The sequence below is a fragment of the Botryllus schlosseri genome, chromosome 2 (assembly GCF_051294905.1).
Source record: "Botryllus schlosseri isolate E-star chromosome 2, Bs_hap1, whole genome shotgun sequence".
NCBI lineage: Eukaryota > Metazoa > Chordata > Ascidiacea > Stolidobranchia > Styelidae > Botryllus > Botryllus schlosseri.
Genome location: NC_137237.1, coordinates 1,970,035 through 1,982,399, shown reverse-complemented (window position 1 = coordinate 1,982,399; position 12,365 = coordinate 1,970,035). Strand labels below are relative to the sequence as shown.

The window sequence follows — 12,365 nt, the reverse complement described above, 5'->3', positions numbered from 1 at the left end:
GCTGATCTATCATGTACATAGTACAGCAAACGGATTTTACTCAAAAGCCGGTATTGGTCTCCATTGATTTTGACGATGTTCTATACCGAGATCGGTCATGACATTTGGCACGGTAAGTGTTAGTATCGACCGATGTAACAAGTTTTAAGTTTGTCACTGAACTATGTGGGTGGTAATTTCGTTTCCAAAGGCGAGTAAGAGCTGACTCTTCATTTATCGCCAACAAATTTACGCAAAAGCCGTTATTGGTCTCTATTGATTTTAACGATGTTCTATACCTAGATCTGTCATGAGCTTTCACACGGTATGTCTTGATTTTAGTATCGAACGCGGTGCCAAGTCTTAAAGTTGACACTCAATGATTGAGGCAGTTATTTCGTTTTCGAGGTCGAGTATGGTAGAGATGCGCGCTGATCTGATACTTAGCCTACCTACGTCATTGCGGATCTCACGCAAAAGCCGGTGTCGGTCTGTGCTAATCTATAGTCTGCGTTCCATAACGAGATCGGTGGTGATATTTCCAATGGTATATCTCGATGATCGCATGAAACAGCCAACCAAGATTCTCGGTTTGCATTCAAGTATTCGCATAATTTTATGTTCGCCAATGTCCATTTCACTGTGAAATTGTGGCCTTCAAACCATTTGCTTACAATCCCCTGTCAATTGCGATAGCTATTTCATTTTCGATGTCGGCTAACAGCTGATCATTCGATCAGCCTATTCCTCGATCTATTTTACTCAAAGTTCGGTGTTCGTCTGTTTGCATTGATTTTGACAGTGTACCATACCGGAATGGGTTATGAGATTACGTATGCTACTTCTCGATGATTTCTTGTAACAGTATACTAAGTTACGGCTTTTATTCATGTATTTATATATTAATATATTTTCCAACGGCGATTTCGCAGCAGACTTATAGACAGTGAGCCGTATGTGTTGTGTCACAGTCTCCAGTTTCAAGGCCAAAATGTCCTACGTTGTTCCGAGACCGAAGTTCCGAGGCTGTTGTCCTTAGTTCTTCAAAGACCATTCAAATTGATGTTCTGGATTCAATATGACAGGCCCAATCTATGAGATAACAATTGCGTATGTGTCCGAACTCGTTGACCTTTCCAGTTAGGCTTACGCAATCTCTCGAGTTCTAGTCATTGGAATTAGTCAGGTCAAGTCAAGTGCGAACATGAATCGTATTGAATCTTTATTCCGTACGTAGTTTACGCAGTTGCCTTTAGAGAGAAAATGAGAGGTCTAGAAGTTGTCCAGTCTATTGATCCAATCGTACGCCGGGTGCCTCCGCTTTGGTTGCCTATTATCACCTGGTCGTAACCAGAGATGGCCACAGTCCGGTTCAGGAGCAGGAGCAGGATTTCAATGTTTTTTTACCTGGCCGGACTGGATCCGGATTTCGAATTTGGGGTGACGGTCGGATTTTAGGGTCTATCGATTTGCGTAATCTATAACTCTACCATGAAATCAAAACGCATGCTACTAAGGATGACCTGATACTTGATTCGTGGCATAGGGACGATTCTTAGTTCACGTACATTTTGTAAAATAATCCTTTGATTAAAAATAAATGAATAAAACATTTGTTACCACACTTCAAGTCACGGCTCACCGGCAAACCTCTCGCGGCACCTACTTTAAAATCACTGTTGTCGGGAAATTCATGTGACCATCATAAAGTTACTTTTTTACGTTGGAAAACGCCATTGTGACGTCATGTTGATAAAAGTCGCTCGCAGCCCTTGCCCCACCACCCGATATTGTCACGAGCCGCCACTGGAAAAGAGGTAGGGTACTCCACCAAATTACACATACCGGTGTATTTCATTTGGTATAGACAAGCGGCTTCAGCTGAACAAGCCAGGCTGATCATACTATATATTACTAACCTCCTTAGGTTATTCATCAATAATCATACTCAAACGACCCCTCGTTTTCGGAGCAGCAAGGAGTTCCACTGATACGGGATTGAGCTCATCAACACTTGATACGTGTTCACTGTTCAGTTTAAACATTACTTTCGTAAGCAAGGGCGAAAAGCATACTTACATTCGTCATCTGAGTAATCGCACTCACTTGGTGAATCCATTACAAGCGGAACCTCCACGATAACTAACTAATATAATCGCCATGCTACTGCAAAAGCACCAGCCCTATAGCATACATCCGCAGCGGTCAGAAGAGATGTCAACTACATGACGTCACAATGAACATTTCGCTTTTTCTGTAAACATACCAATTTTGGGACTTTCAGTCCAAATTACGGCAATTTCCGATTAGTTTGAAATACGGAAAGTCGGCAATTTCGGTATGAAAAAAAATTCTGAACATGATTAGGCGAAGTTGTCTATAAGATGCAGTTGACCTTTAAATCCCTTCAGTGTGCCGTTAACTCTTGAAAAGAGGCACCCGAAAAATCTTCGAGTTGAATAAATATTTTACTGCAATGGGTGTTGTATTGAAAGCTATCTTCAAGTTCTGTACCACGAACCAACTGTGAAAGATACTTACTTACATACCACAATGCCCACGCAGTCTTGCTTCAGTTAGTGAGGTTATAGGATGGAGTGACGACTGATTTAAATGCCCCATTGATATTCATCCGCGACATATTTTGTTGGCGTGATTCTGCAGTAACTATCTTGTTAAAATGGATATTTATGGTATTACTGCAGGTAATACTTTTAATATTTGATATTGTAATAGTTCTAGCGCATATTCACACAGAAATACTCATAATAATTAAACTGCACTATTTACACTGTGCGCAATAATTTTCAACTCCCTTTAGATAAGCGGTTCTCAACCGGGGGTCCGCGAAGCAATTTCAGGGGGTGCGCGAGACCAATAAATTTTTTAAGTGGTTGATAACGTAATTTTTATTTTATTTTTTAATTTGAGAAAGCATGAGGCAATTTCGCACCACAACTGCTGAAACCTCATAACTCATATCATCATAATAATCGTCTGACATGAACTATCGGAGTGTGGAAATTCATTTTCATTGCCAAATTTCCAATAACCTGCTGATACAAACATATTGCTGTTTAGAGACGTTTTGTTGGGGTTTGTTGAAAAAATAAAAATATGGAGATAGTAACATCAATCAGGGTGACTTCGTAATGTCTTCTCGATTTTAAGTTGTCAGTCTCATCAAATTAGTGAACAGTCGTTTAAAATAAAAATTTACGAAGTATTTCCCTAATTTGTCCCAATGCAGGGATTGAAACCTCGACACGAAATCCACTTCATCCTGTGATATACATAGCCACTATTTGAACAGCTTCTTGGAGGTACACAACTTTAATATACAATTGAATAGTATATTCATATTGAAATGAACCCAAATATTTTAGGCTGACACTCGTCATAAATCGGACGATGATATACCTGCTCTTAAAGCTCGGCTATCAGATTTGACGCATTCTTGTTGCAGATGCCCTATCGACAAAGCTGATTTTTTGATGAACAAGGAGTGTTTCTTTGCTATCAAAGCATTACACTCCAACTCTGAAATTTATATCACCAGTTATATCGGTATGCAGCCTCGTCTTGTCAATGTTCAATTGTTCATGGCCGAAAATGTTTGCTCGTAAATATATATGTAAACCCAAACAGAACAAGTCGTTTCATGACTGTCTTTCTCAGGACGGAAAACTTGGTTCCATTCTTTGGCGCATAAAATTTGTCTATACTATTAAATTAGGATTTCACGTGGTAGAAACTCTCTGCGGGCCAATCAAAATGCGTCGCGGGCAGAATCCGGCCCGCGGTCCGTATGTTGCCCGTCCCTGCGCTAGATGCTGGACGTGATATGTCCATAAAATATAAGTTTCTTCATTTTGGTGCCATAAATGTTACGATCACACCAAAATTATCGTCGGAGGCGTTATGCGTTAATATTGCATTAGCCTCCATATATATCTTTGCGGAAATGGTTTTCGGCACTCCTCGCTCATATCAAAACGAAGACTCGGATTTTCAAGACTCGACCACAATACAGCAACAAAATTAGTTTTGAAATAATAAAAGTCTACGAATTTCTATATAAATAGTATGATGTCATTTTCAAGAAAAATCGAGATTTTGCTCTTTATCACAAGCCAACAGTTCATATTTGCACAAGACAGTTGAACTTGAAGGTTCCACCCTAATAGAGCTAAAATTGAACTAAAACTTGAGGGGGTCCGTGACGGCCAAAAGGGGTCCGCGAAGCCAAAAAGGTTGAGAACCGCTGCTTTAGATCGTTCACGCTCCGCTTTGCGTAGTGAACAACCCATTGTTACGAGCACGACTATCAATCCCGTGTGGAATTCAGATGGTGATAGTTGGAGAAGTTGTTGATAATAACTAGGGATGGTGTGAACCTCTGAAAGGTTCAGGTTCGTGTGAACGCGAACCTTTTTGAAAGGTTCTGTGTGAACGCGAACGTGAACCTCATGACGTCACGTGACGTCATATTGCTAATTCCAACCCTATCTTTCAATGAAGTGATAGCCTATATTAATGTACACGATACCTAGCGACTATTCGGGCCAGATATTGCCACAATGCTGAAGTACATATTGGCGTTTTAAAGGTAGCTAAATGTATCAACCGCAGTAATCAAAGGATATAATCGTCCCATGAAGTCAATACATTAAGTCGCTTTGCCAACAATTTCGACGAGGACTTACCAGGGAGTATAAGTTACGCCTTTAACGGTCTTAGCCAGACTGGACAATGTATTCGGAGTCTGAGTATTGCTACATTGTTGATATTGAGCAGAGTGTAAAACGGGTTTTTATACTCGCTACCGATACCACAAACAACAACAAGTTTTACAACGATAGCCAACACCTTAATCGCACGGATTTGGTTGTAATGATACAGTAAAGATATGAAGTCAAGATTGGCCCCGTATGCCTGTTACATTTTTTACATCAGTAAACGATATAAATGTAATCGATTGGTTGAATAAGCATCATTCGCCGACTACGTATTTCGCCGGTGATGTTTTGTGATTGCTGGCCAAGCTCACAGCAGAGAGTCACTAAATGTTCACAAACGGAAAGCTGGATATTTCGAGAAATTTTCTGTAACAAAGCAAGTAAAACTTATTTTGTCCTCTTTTTTGAAAATGTAGGTCAGATTTATGGCAAATTGCGAGTGACATGCCGCAAATTAGCACAGAAGTGACGCTCTGGCGGGTATTTTGGAGTGAAAAACGGCGATTTTAGCTCTGAGCGAAAAGATGACCTTTTTTTAGTCATCCACCTGGCAATGTGGTGAGAAAAACGGTATTTTGATATCTGATCGAACAGTTGGGAAAATTCACTGGTTTTTGAGAATTCTTCTCCAGTTTTGCAAGTCTCAAATTTCTCCAAAAAGTGTCCTCTTTTTTGATTTCCAAAATATGGTAAGCCTAGACTTGTTGTCATCTAAATTCAGAATAACAAGAACCAAAATCCTAGTCAACGGAAAGCATTTAAGTCCAGTGAATATGTAGCAAAAGGGGATTTTTATGTTTATGCAAATTACGATATCAGATATACCTATGTTTAAGCCATTCGATAAATGTACTGTCTGCATCTATTTTTGTTGTAATTTATGAAACTGTGCTGTGCTATTATGAACAATCTAATAACAGTGCATAGTAGTTGATAACGTCAATGTTTCTTGTCTCGTAACAAAAATATATATTCTCAAATGTTATTTTTTCGAGCTTTCTTATCCTCTCTTAATGAAAATAACAGGACAGCAGTTGGATGGTAGAGCAGCGATCTCACATGACGTTGAACATCGGAGGGCATTCAAGCATCAAGTACCATGGCATTTGAACACTAGTATGTTTCAAGCCTCTTTAGAAATCAATTATTCTTTGAAAATTACCATATCGCAGGTGCGGCCAGATTTCCTGATCAGGATAAAAATGATTCCAATAACAGATCAAGACTCAATCTCTTGGTGATAATGAGGTAGTCTGCTCGATGGATTGGCAAAAATGTCTGTATCAAATTTATCATTGTTGTTGTTTTCTTGTCTCTTTGATAAGCTTCCCTGCTCACGAATTTCGTTGCTGTTTCTGCGGCATAAGAATATATATATATATACAATGATTGGAAACTGCCACGCCCCTTAACGCTATAAGATGGATTCCCGGCGAAATCAGTCCGTCGCGGGATATGCTTGAGTACAGGTAGGTAATTGCGTATGTCGACCGTGGGGGAGTGCTGCAATCGACCTTTCTGGCGTACTAATTCACTGATTTTCCCCAATTGGTTTAGTTTTTGTTGGATTCTTGATCATAGTGAGGCAGTGCTGCATACTAGGATCTAATATAACTTTTAACAATGCACATTTATCAAAGTACCGACTAGCTGTGAGGCATTTTAGCATCGGTTGCAACCATGCATGTACGACACAGCCAAAAAAATTAATAGATACTGTGGGTGAGCGTCAATATAGATGTGCAGAACCTAGAAGGATTATTAAAAGAGGATTTTAAAATATTCTGGCAGCAGTTATGTCACCTGATTTTTTAAAAGAGAAGGGTTGATTACGATAATTGTGTGAGCAACCAAGTTGTTTTATATAGTATATGTTGTAATGTTGTAGGGCCGAGTTCACTGGCAACCATAGTATCAGTATAGCGATTGTACCTTCATAATATAATATCGGAACTAACCGGAAACTAACATTGTACTGATTGGTAAAATGCTAACAGATATAACTTTTTACCGGGTCAGGCCGTTGAATCCTCATTCCACATCAATGATGAGAATCGGCATTGTTCCAAACAATATTCCATCGGCAAAACAATGCACTAGAATGACATTGAGGATAATCACTCCATAGTTGGTATTGTGCACATCGACCTGGCGTGATATGTCGTGCTATCAATAGTTGAATCTTTCACACCGGGATGTCCGAAAGCGTCTACCAATGCCCATTTATTCAAAATATACCTGGTAAACGTTTTGGCACTTCTTTGATATGATCTACCCGTTGTGAAGTGCTCCCCATGAATTGCCTGTAAACCTTGAAAATTAACATGGAGTACTCGTTAAGATTGATAGCTGGAAGGATTGTACAAAATAGATGATTTATGCATTTGCGAGCAACATTCTATGGTGTCTTATTCATTGAAAGGTTAGGAAATGATTTTGTAACCTTCGTCATTGTATAGTGTGTACGACTGTACGTCTATGGTTTTTTATGTATAACCTTCATAACTTTTCGCGATTTGCATCACGCTTTATGACCTGAGCATGAGCATCAACTTGCATTGTATGTGCTGCTGCCTCAAATACCCAGGTTATTTTCCCAGCAATGTAACTCCACAATCATCCAATGCAAAATCTCTCTCTTGAATATGCACATTGCTCATATATATTGCATATGCGGCAGTACGGAAAATACTTGACGGATTGAATAAATAACTTGATTTCAATTGTAGTTGACTGGCAAAACTGTGACATAACAAATTCCCAATCTGTAAATGTCTAATGCATAATTTTTTTACAGGATCGTTAACATTTTTTATAAATTATAGTCCATTCTAACTTTCAAGAAAAGATTGTTCGTGTATTGAAACAGCTGCAAAGCAACCCACAGCCGCGAGGAAATTGAAAAGGATTCAGGGATCTTAATAAAAGTGCAAATCATTATCTTATGGGATTTCGGCACGCCAGGCCGTCCATGAGAAGCAACCATGTCATGTTCCACTTTGCTTCAGACATTGAGATATTTCCAAAGATTGTAGTCAAAATGAATAATACTTTGACGAATGGTGCCGGATTGGATTGATACTCATTGGATCGATTGATGCAGAGAAAAATAGTCTTGCTGAAAGACTATGCATATTATTCGAGTACGAGAGGTGAAGAGATGAACACTACAATGCAACCTGTGGATAATTTTGTGTGCCTTGTGAATGTGACAACCAAGTTCAGCTACAACTGCCATTTAAAGCCATATTGCATTCCAGATAATATTGCTTCACTTGTACTAGCTGGAAAAAGATATGCCGCTACTGCAAAACTGGAGATATTCTTATGCCGCAGAAACAGCAACGAAATTCGTGAGCAGGGAAGCTTATCAAAGAGACAAGAAAACAACAATGATAAATTTGATACGGACATTTTTGCCAATCCATCGAGCAGACTACCTCATTATCACCAAGAGATTGAGTCTTGATCCGTTATTGGAATCATTTTTATCCTGATCAGGAAATCTGGCCGCACCGGCGATATGGTAATTTTCAAAGAATAATTGATTTCTAAAGAGGCTTGAAACATACTAGTGTTCAAATGCCATGGTACTTGATGCTTGAATGCCCTCCGATGTTCAACGTCATGTGAGATCGCTGCTCTAGTGCTCTACCATCCAACTGCTGTCCTGTTATTGTCATTAAGAGAGGATAAGAAAGCTCGAAAAAATAACATTTGAGAACATATATTTTAGTTACGTGACAAGAAACATTGACGCTATCAACTACTAGGCAGTTATTCGATTGTTCATAATAGCACAGCACAGTTTCATAAATTACAACAAAAATAGATGCAGACAGTACATTTATCGATTGGCTTAAACATAGGTAGGCCTATATCTGATATTGTAATTTGCATAAACATGAAAATCCCCTTTTGCTATATATTCACTTGACTTAAATGCTTTCCGTTGACTATGATTTTGGTTCTTGTTATTCTGAATTTGGATGACAACAAGTCTGACATGATAACAAAAGTTGTTTATGCAGTTTTCAAGTGTTATAGTAAATGAAATATCCATACCCTGTATAAAATTCTCAATGATATTATGGTGTTGGTATCCTCATTGAAATTTAGACACGACTAGTATCAGAGCAGTTGGGAGTCCATGAAGAGGTGAGGTATTTAAGCTGTTCAAAATCCTGCTTCTGTAATACCCATGCGATGACACATTGTTATAATGCTTGGATTCGATCAACTTCTTCCATGATCACCTCGACCGTTGAGGGAATAGCTGGTGATGTGTAAGTTCGGAGATTTGTTGAGTGAAGGGGATTGTTGGATAGTCTTTATTCCGTCCCATTCTTCGAAGTCACCATCTTGCAAGTCAACTATGATTGTAAGAGTTGACAAACTGGACTGGACATGGACAACATTACAATTTAATGACTATACAAAGTATATGCTGTGAACAATCATTTATAGATCATTGGCTGTGCACAAGTCTATCAAACCTGACATGGACAGTGGCAGGAACTTTCTACCTATTCTGGGTCGCTCTTGCGCACACATACACTTATAAGATATACCATCATATCATGGTAAATTGTACTCATGAAGTACCGTAGTTTGAAAAAGTAGGTTAAGACCAGGTTTTGCAGACGTTTCTTAGTCAATTGGATATTATATCTACTTGTTGAAGCAGAAAATGAACGGTCTGAAAAGAACTCGAGTAGTATGAAGATATGAGTTAGACTTTACTTTGTATACATCTGTTAGTCAATTGTATACTGTATCTACAAGCTGCTGACGATTACTCCTGATATGTATCAAACAAAATTTATTTTTATTCAATTGTATATATGAGCATTCGGATCACAAGATGAATCTCCGTAACAAAGGAATAATGACTATTATTACTTCAAAAACGTGATGCTTTTTGCGATATCCTCAAGTAGGTTTTGCCTACTTTCACAACTTCAGAAGGCCTGACTTCAGAGTCAGTTTTAGAACCTGCCTGAATTGACTTGAAAAATTTAGAAATGACTTCGTGACTTGATTAAAAATTTGCAATGTCTTGAAGATAGTGACCTGATCCCAACTCTAGCTCGTACTATGAAGTATCCACCTTTATTTGATACTGCGAGACCACCTCCGATCACAATGTTCATCACGTAGGCACACTGGTACATCAGTTTCGTCTGAATATTAACCCATGCTACTGGTATTGGCCAAAACCTGTACAGTATGCACACATTTCACGTGCAAAAGAGGTCTCGATGAAAAACTTTCCACTACGTAAACGCCAGTTCCTGAAGAAAGATTGCTGGCGAACCGTTTGTTTACATCGATTTCATACCTGTAGTGAAGCATGACTCGCGACGCGCTCAAACGCAGAGCTCACTGGAGTTTCCAATCATTGTATATATATCATTGCCAAAACTAAGTAGTAAACAGCCAACGTACAGCCACGCATTATCGAATGTAATGTGCGACATTAGACCAGTTTCATTTAATTCTGCGTTCTGTGCGCCAGCTATACGATTGCTAGAAATCCTACATTCGATGCCGTGAGGCGATCTTCAACTCAACCTCAGCGAAGCGGAACGAAGCCAAAAAATCGGTTGTTGCCAAGGATAGATATCTCTGGTCGTTGCTAAAACATATTCATTGTTTACATTTGATAGTGACATCACAAGTACCGGCATGCTAGGTAAGCAAGTGATGAATGTTGAAAGGAATTTATGTTTGGCAGTGGCTATTCGTCCGGAGCCCGCAGCCATAGTCCAGGCTCTTCGTCCGGAACCGTGTGACGTAACTATCCGAAATAAATGTTTTGTGTGACGTAACTGTTAAAAACCAACATACTGCATACTGGCATTATTGAGCATTGCCGGACTTCGGCTGTTTAGGTTATCGGTACACAATAGCGCCATGCTCTTAAATATATCGAATACATTGTTTGTATGGCAGCACACAGTGAATCTCAAGGACACAGTACACGATGCGTGAGCATGAGCAGTGAGCACGCGGTACATTGTGCAGTGATTTCCAGTCCAACATTGTCCACTGTTATGCGATGTGACAGGCAGACAGATTCTTTATTCGTACGATGAGAGTTTACACAAATATGTAAAAAAGACGAACACAGCGATACGACCACATCAAGATGTGTAGTCTGCAAGTCAGCTGCAGTCAAAAGATATGGTAGCATCCGAAGAAAAATTTAAGCAAGTACTGCATCTCTGCTATGCAACCTCTGCTTTGCAGACTTAACAATAAATAATAGCCGTCTTCTCCCAAAAGCAATTTTTGTGGTGCATTGAACTGATAAAAAATGCTAATAAACCGAACTGAACTGATATTAGACCAGGTATTTGGACACTGGTTCAACTCGCCCCGTTTTCATCTCCATCTTTCCAGCACGTCTGCTAGAAGATGAAGAATGAAGATATATATCATAACTAGGGCTGGGCACAATGATTCGAGTACTCGAATCTGAATCGAGTATTAATTTTAATGATTCGAGTCGAGTAGTAAAAGACGATTTTTTCGAGTACTGAAATTACACGCTTCTCACCACTGACAGATAATTTATCAACGAGAATTATAGTTTCGATACGAATTTTCACTGTTGAAGCGTTGAAACCTTGATTTGCGGTATCGTAGCAGACGAAACATTATTATAAAGCTACGAAGGTTACTGGACATAGCACATTTCCGAAGTCATGATTATCCCACGACATTATCACCAAGTGGAATGAAATCGGTATGGTCGAAAAATAGCAAAGTATGTTTTAAGAGATGGATAACAGGCATTATATTCTTTGTTGTGGCATAAACGGTACATATCTGATCTTTGACGTATAACAGTCTCTTATGACGTCATAAGGAGTGATACTCGATTACTCGACTCGACTCGAAGCATATTACGTGATTCAGAATCGAATCACTCAGGTACTCGATTTTGCCCAGCCCTAATCGTAACCCGGGATATATCGCGTTGTGGATGGCTGTATTCTGTACCTCATGTAGAACGACCAATTCCTTTTCATTGACTGATGAAGGCATATCGATGGTATTACAGACACGTTGCAATACAATTACACATTAGGATCAACAAAAAGTATACAAAAACTACAGCAAGCAAGGACAAAAGTATATAGTCGCGCTGTAGCGAAAGGATCGGGAGATCATCATAGAAACGAATGCGAAATAATCAGTGTTCAGTTCATGCAGGAGTAATTTGATGGTATTGTGATAGAGAGCAACTGCGATAACTGCCAGAGTCTTCTTACTAGACGTAGTCTGCCTACGTGGATCCTCCACTCGCCAATCCAATCTGTCAATTTTATGAAGTATAGAATGCACGTTATATTTGATCACGGCGCTTGTAATTCAATTTCGTAGTGATTATCGTCGGGTCATACATTTTCAAATACACAGTACACACACGTCAAATGCGATATACAGGACGTAATGTGATGTAATGAACAGAACAGACATTAGGATGCCGGAAGACCATAGTATCTCAATCCTGTTTCCACCTCAGCTTCGTGTAGGTTCGATCTTGATCTCGTCGCGTCTTCCATTTTCAGACAGCCCTTACACTCTCGTTTTCATTCGATTCTTTGTTCCGGTATAGAGATTGTAACATTGTACAAT

At 39.3% G+C, this 12,365-nt stretch overlaps 1 protein-coding gene and 2 long non-coding RNA genes across 3 annotated transcripts in view; 1 reads left to right on the top strand and 2 right to left on the bottom strand.

The window, feature by feature from the left end:
* The window catches only part of LOC145432951 (uncharacterized), a 13,422-nt gene extending 1,057 nt beyond the window's left edge, over nucleotides 1-12,365 (bottom strand). Inside the window, exon 1 of the long non-coding RNA XR_013913015.1 lies at nucleotides 11,166-12,365. This is a non-coding gene — a long non-coding RNA (uncharacterized LOC145432951). The remainder of the gene's footprint in view (nucleotides 1-11,165) is intronic.
* Nucleotides 7,358-8,436, bottom strand: LOC145432944 (uncharacterized). Its single transcript, XR_013913007.1, has 2 exons — nucleotides 8,159-8,436; nucleotides 7,358-7,836 (listed from the first exon to the last, which is right to left on the bottom strand). It is a non-coding gene; the product is annotated as an uncharacterized LOC145432944 (long non-coding RNA).
* The window catches only part of LOC145432945 (uncharacterized), a 109,423-nt gene continuing 108,679 nt past the window's right edge, over nucleotides 11,622-12,365 (top strand). Inside the window, exon 1 of the mRNA XM_080309785.1 lies at nucleotides 11,622-11,633. The gene's annotated coding sequence lies outside the window, so the exon portion shown is untranslated. The remainder of the gene's footprint in view (nucleotides 11,634-12,365) is intronic.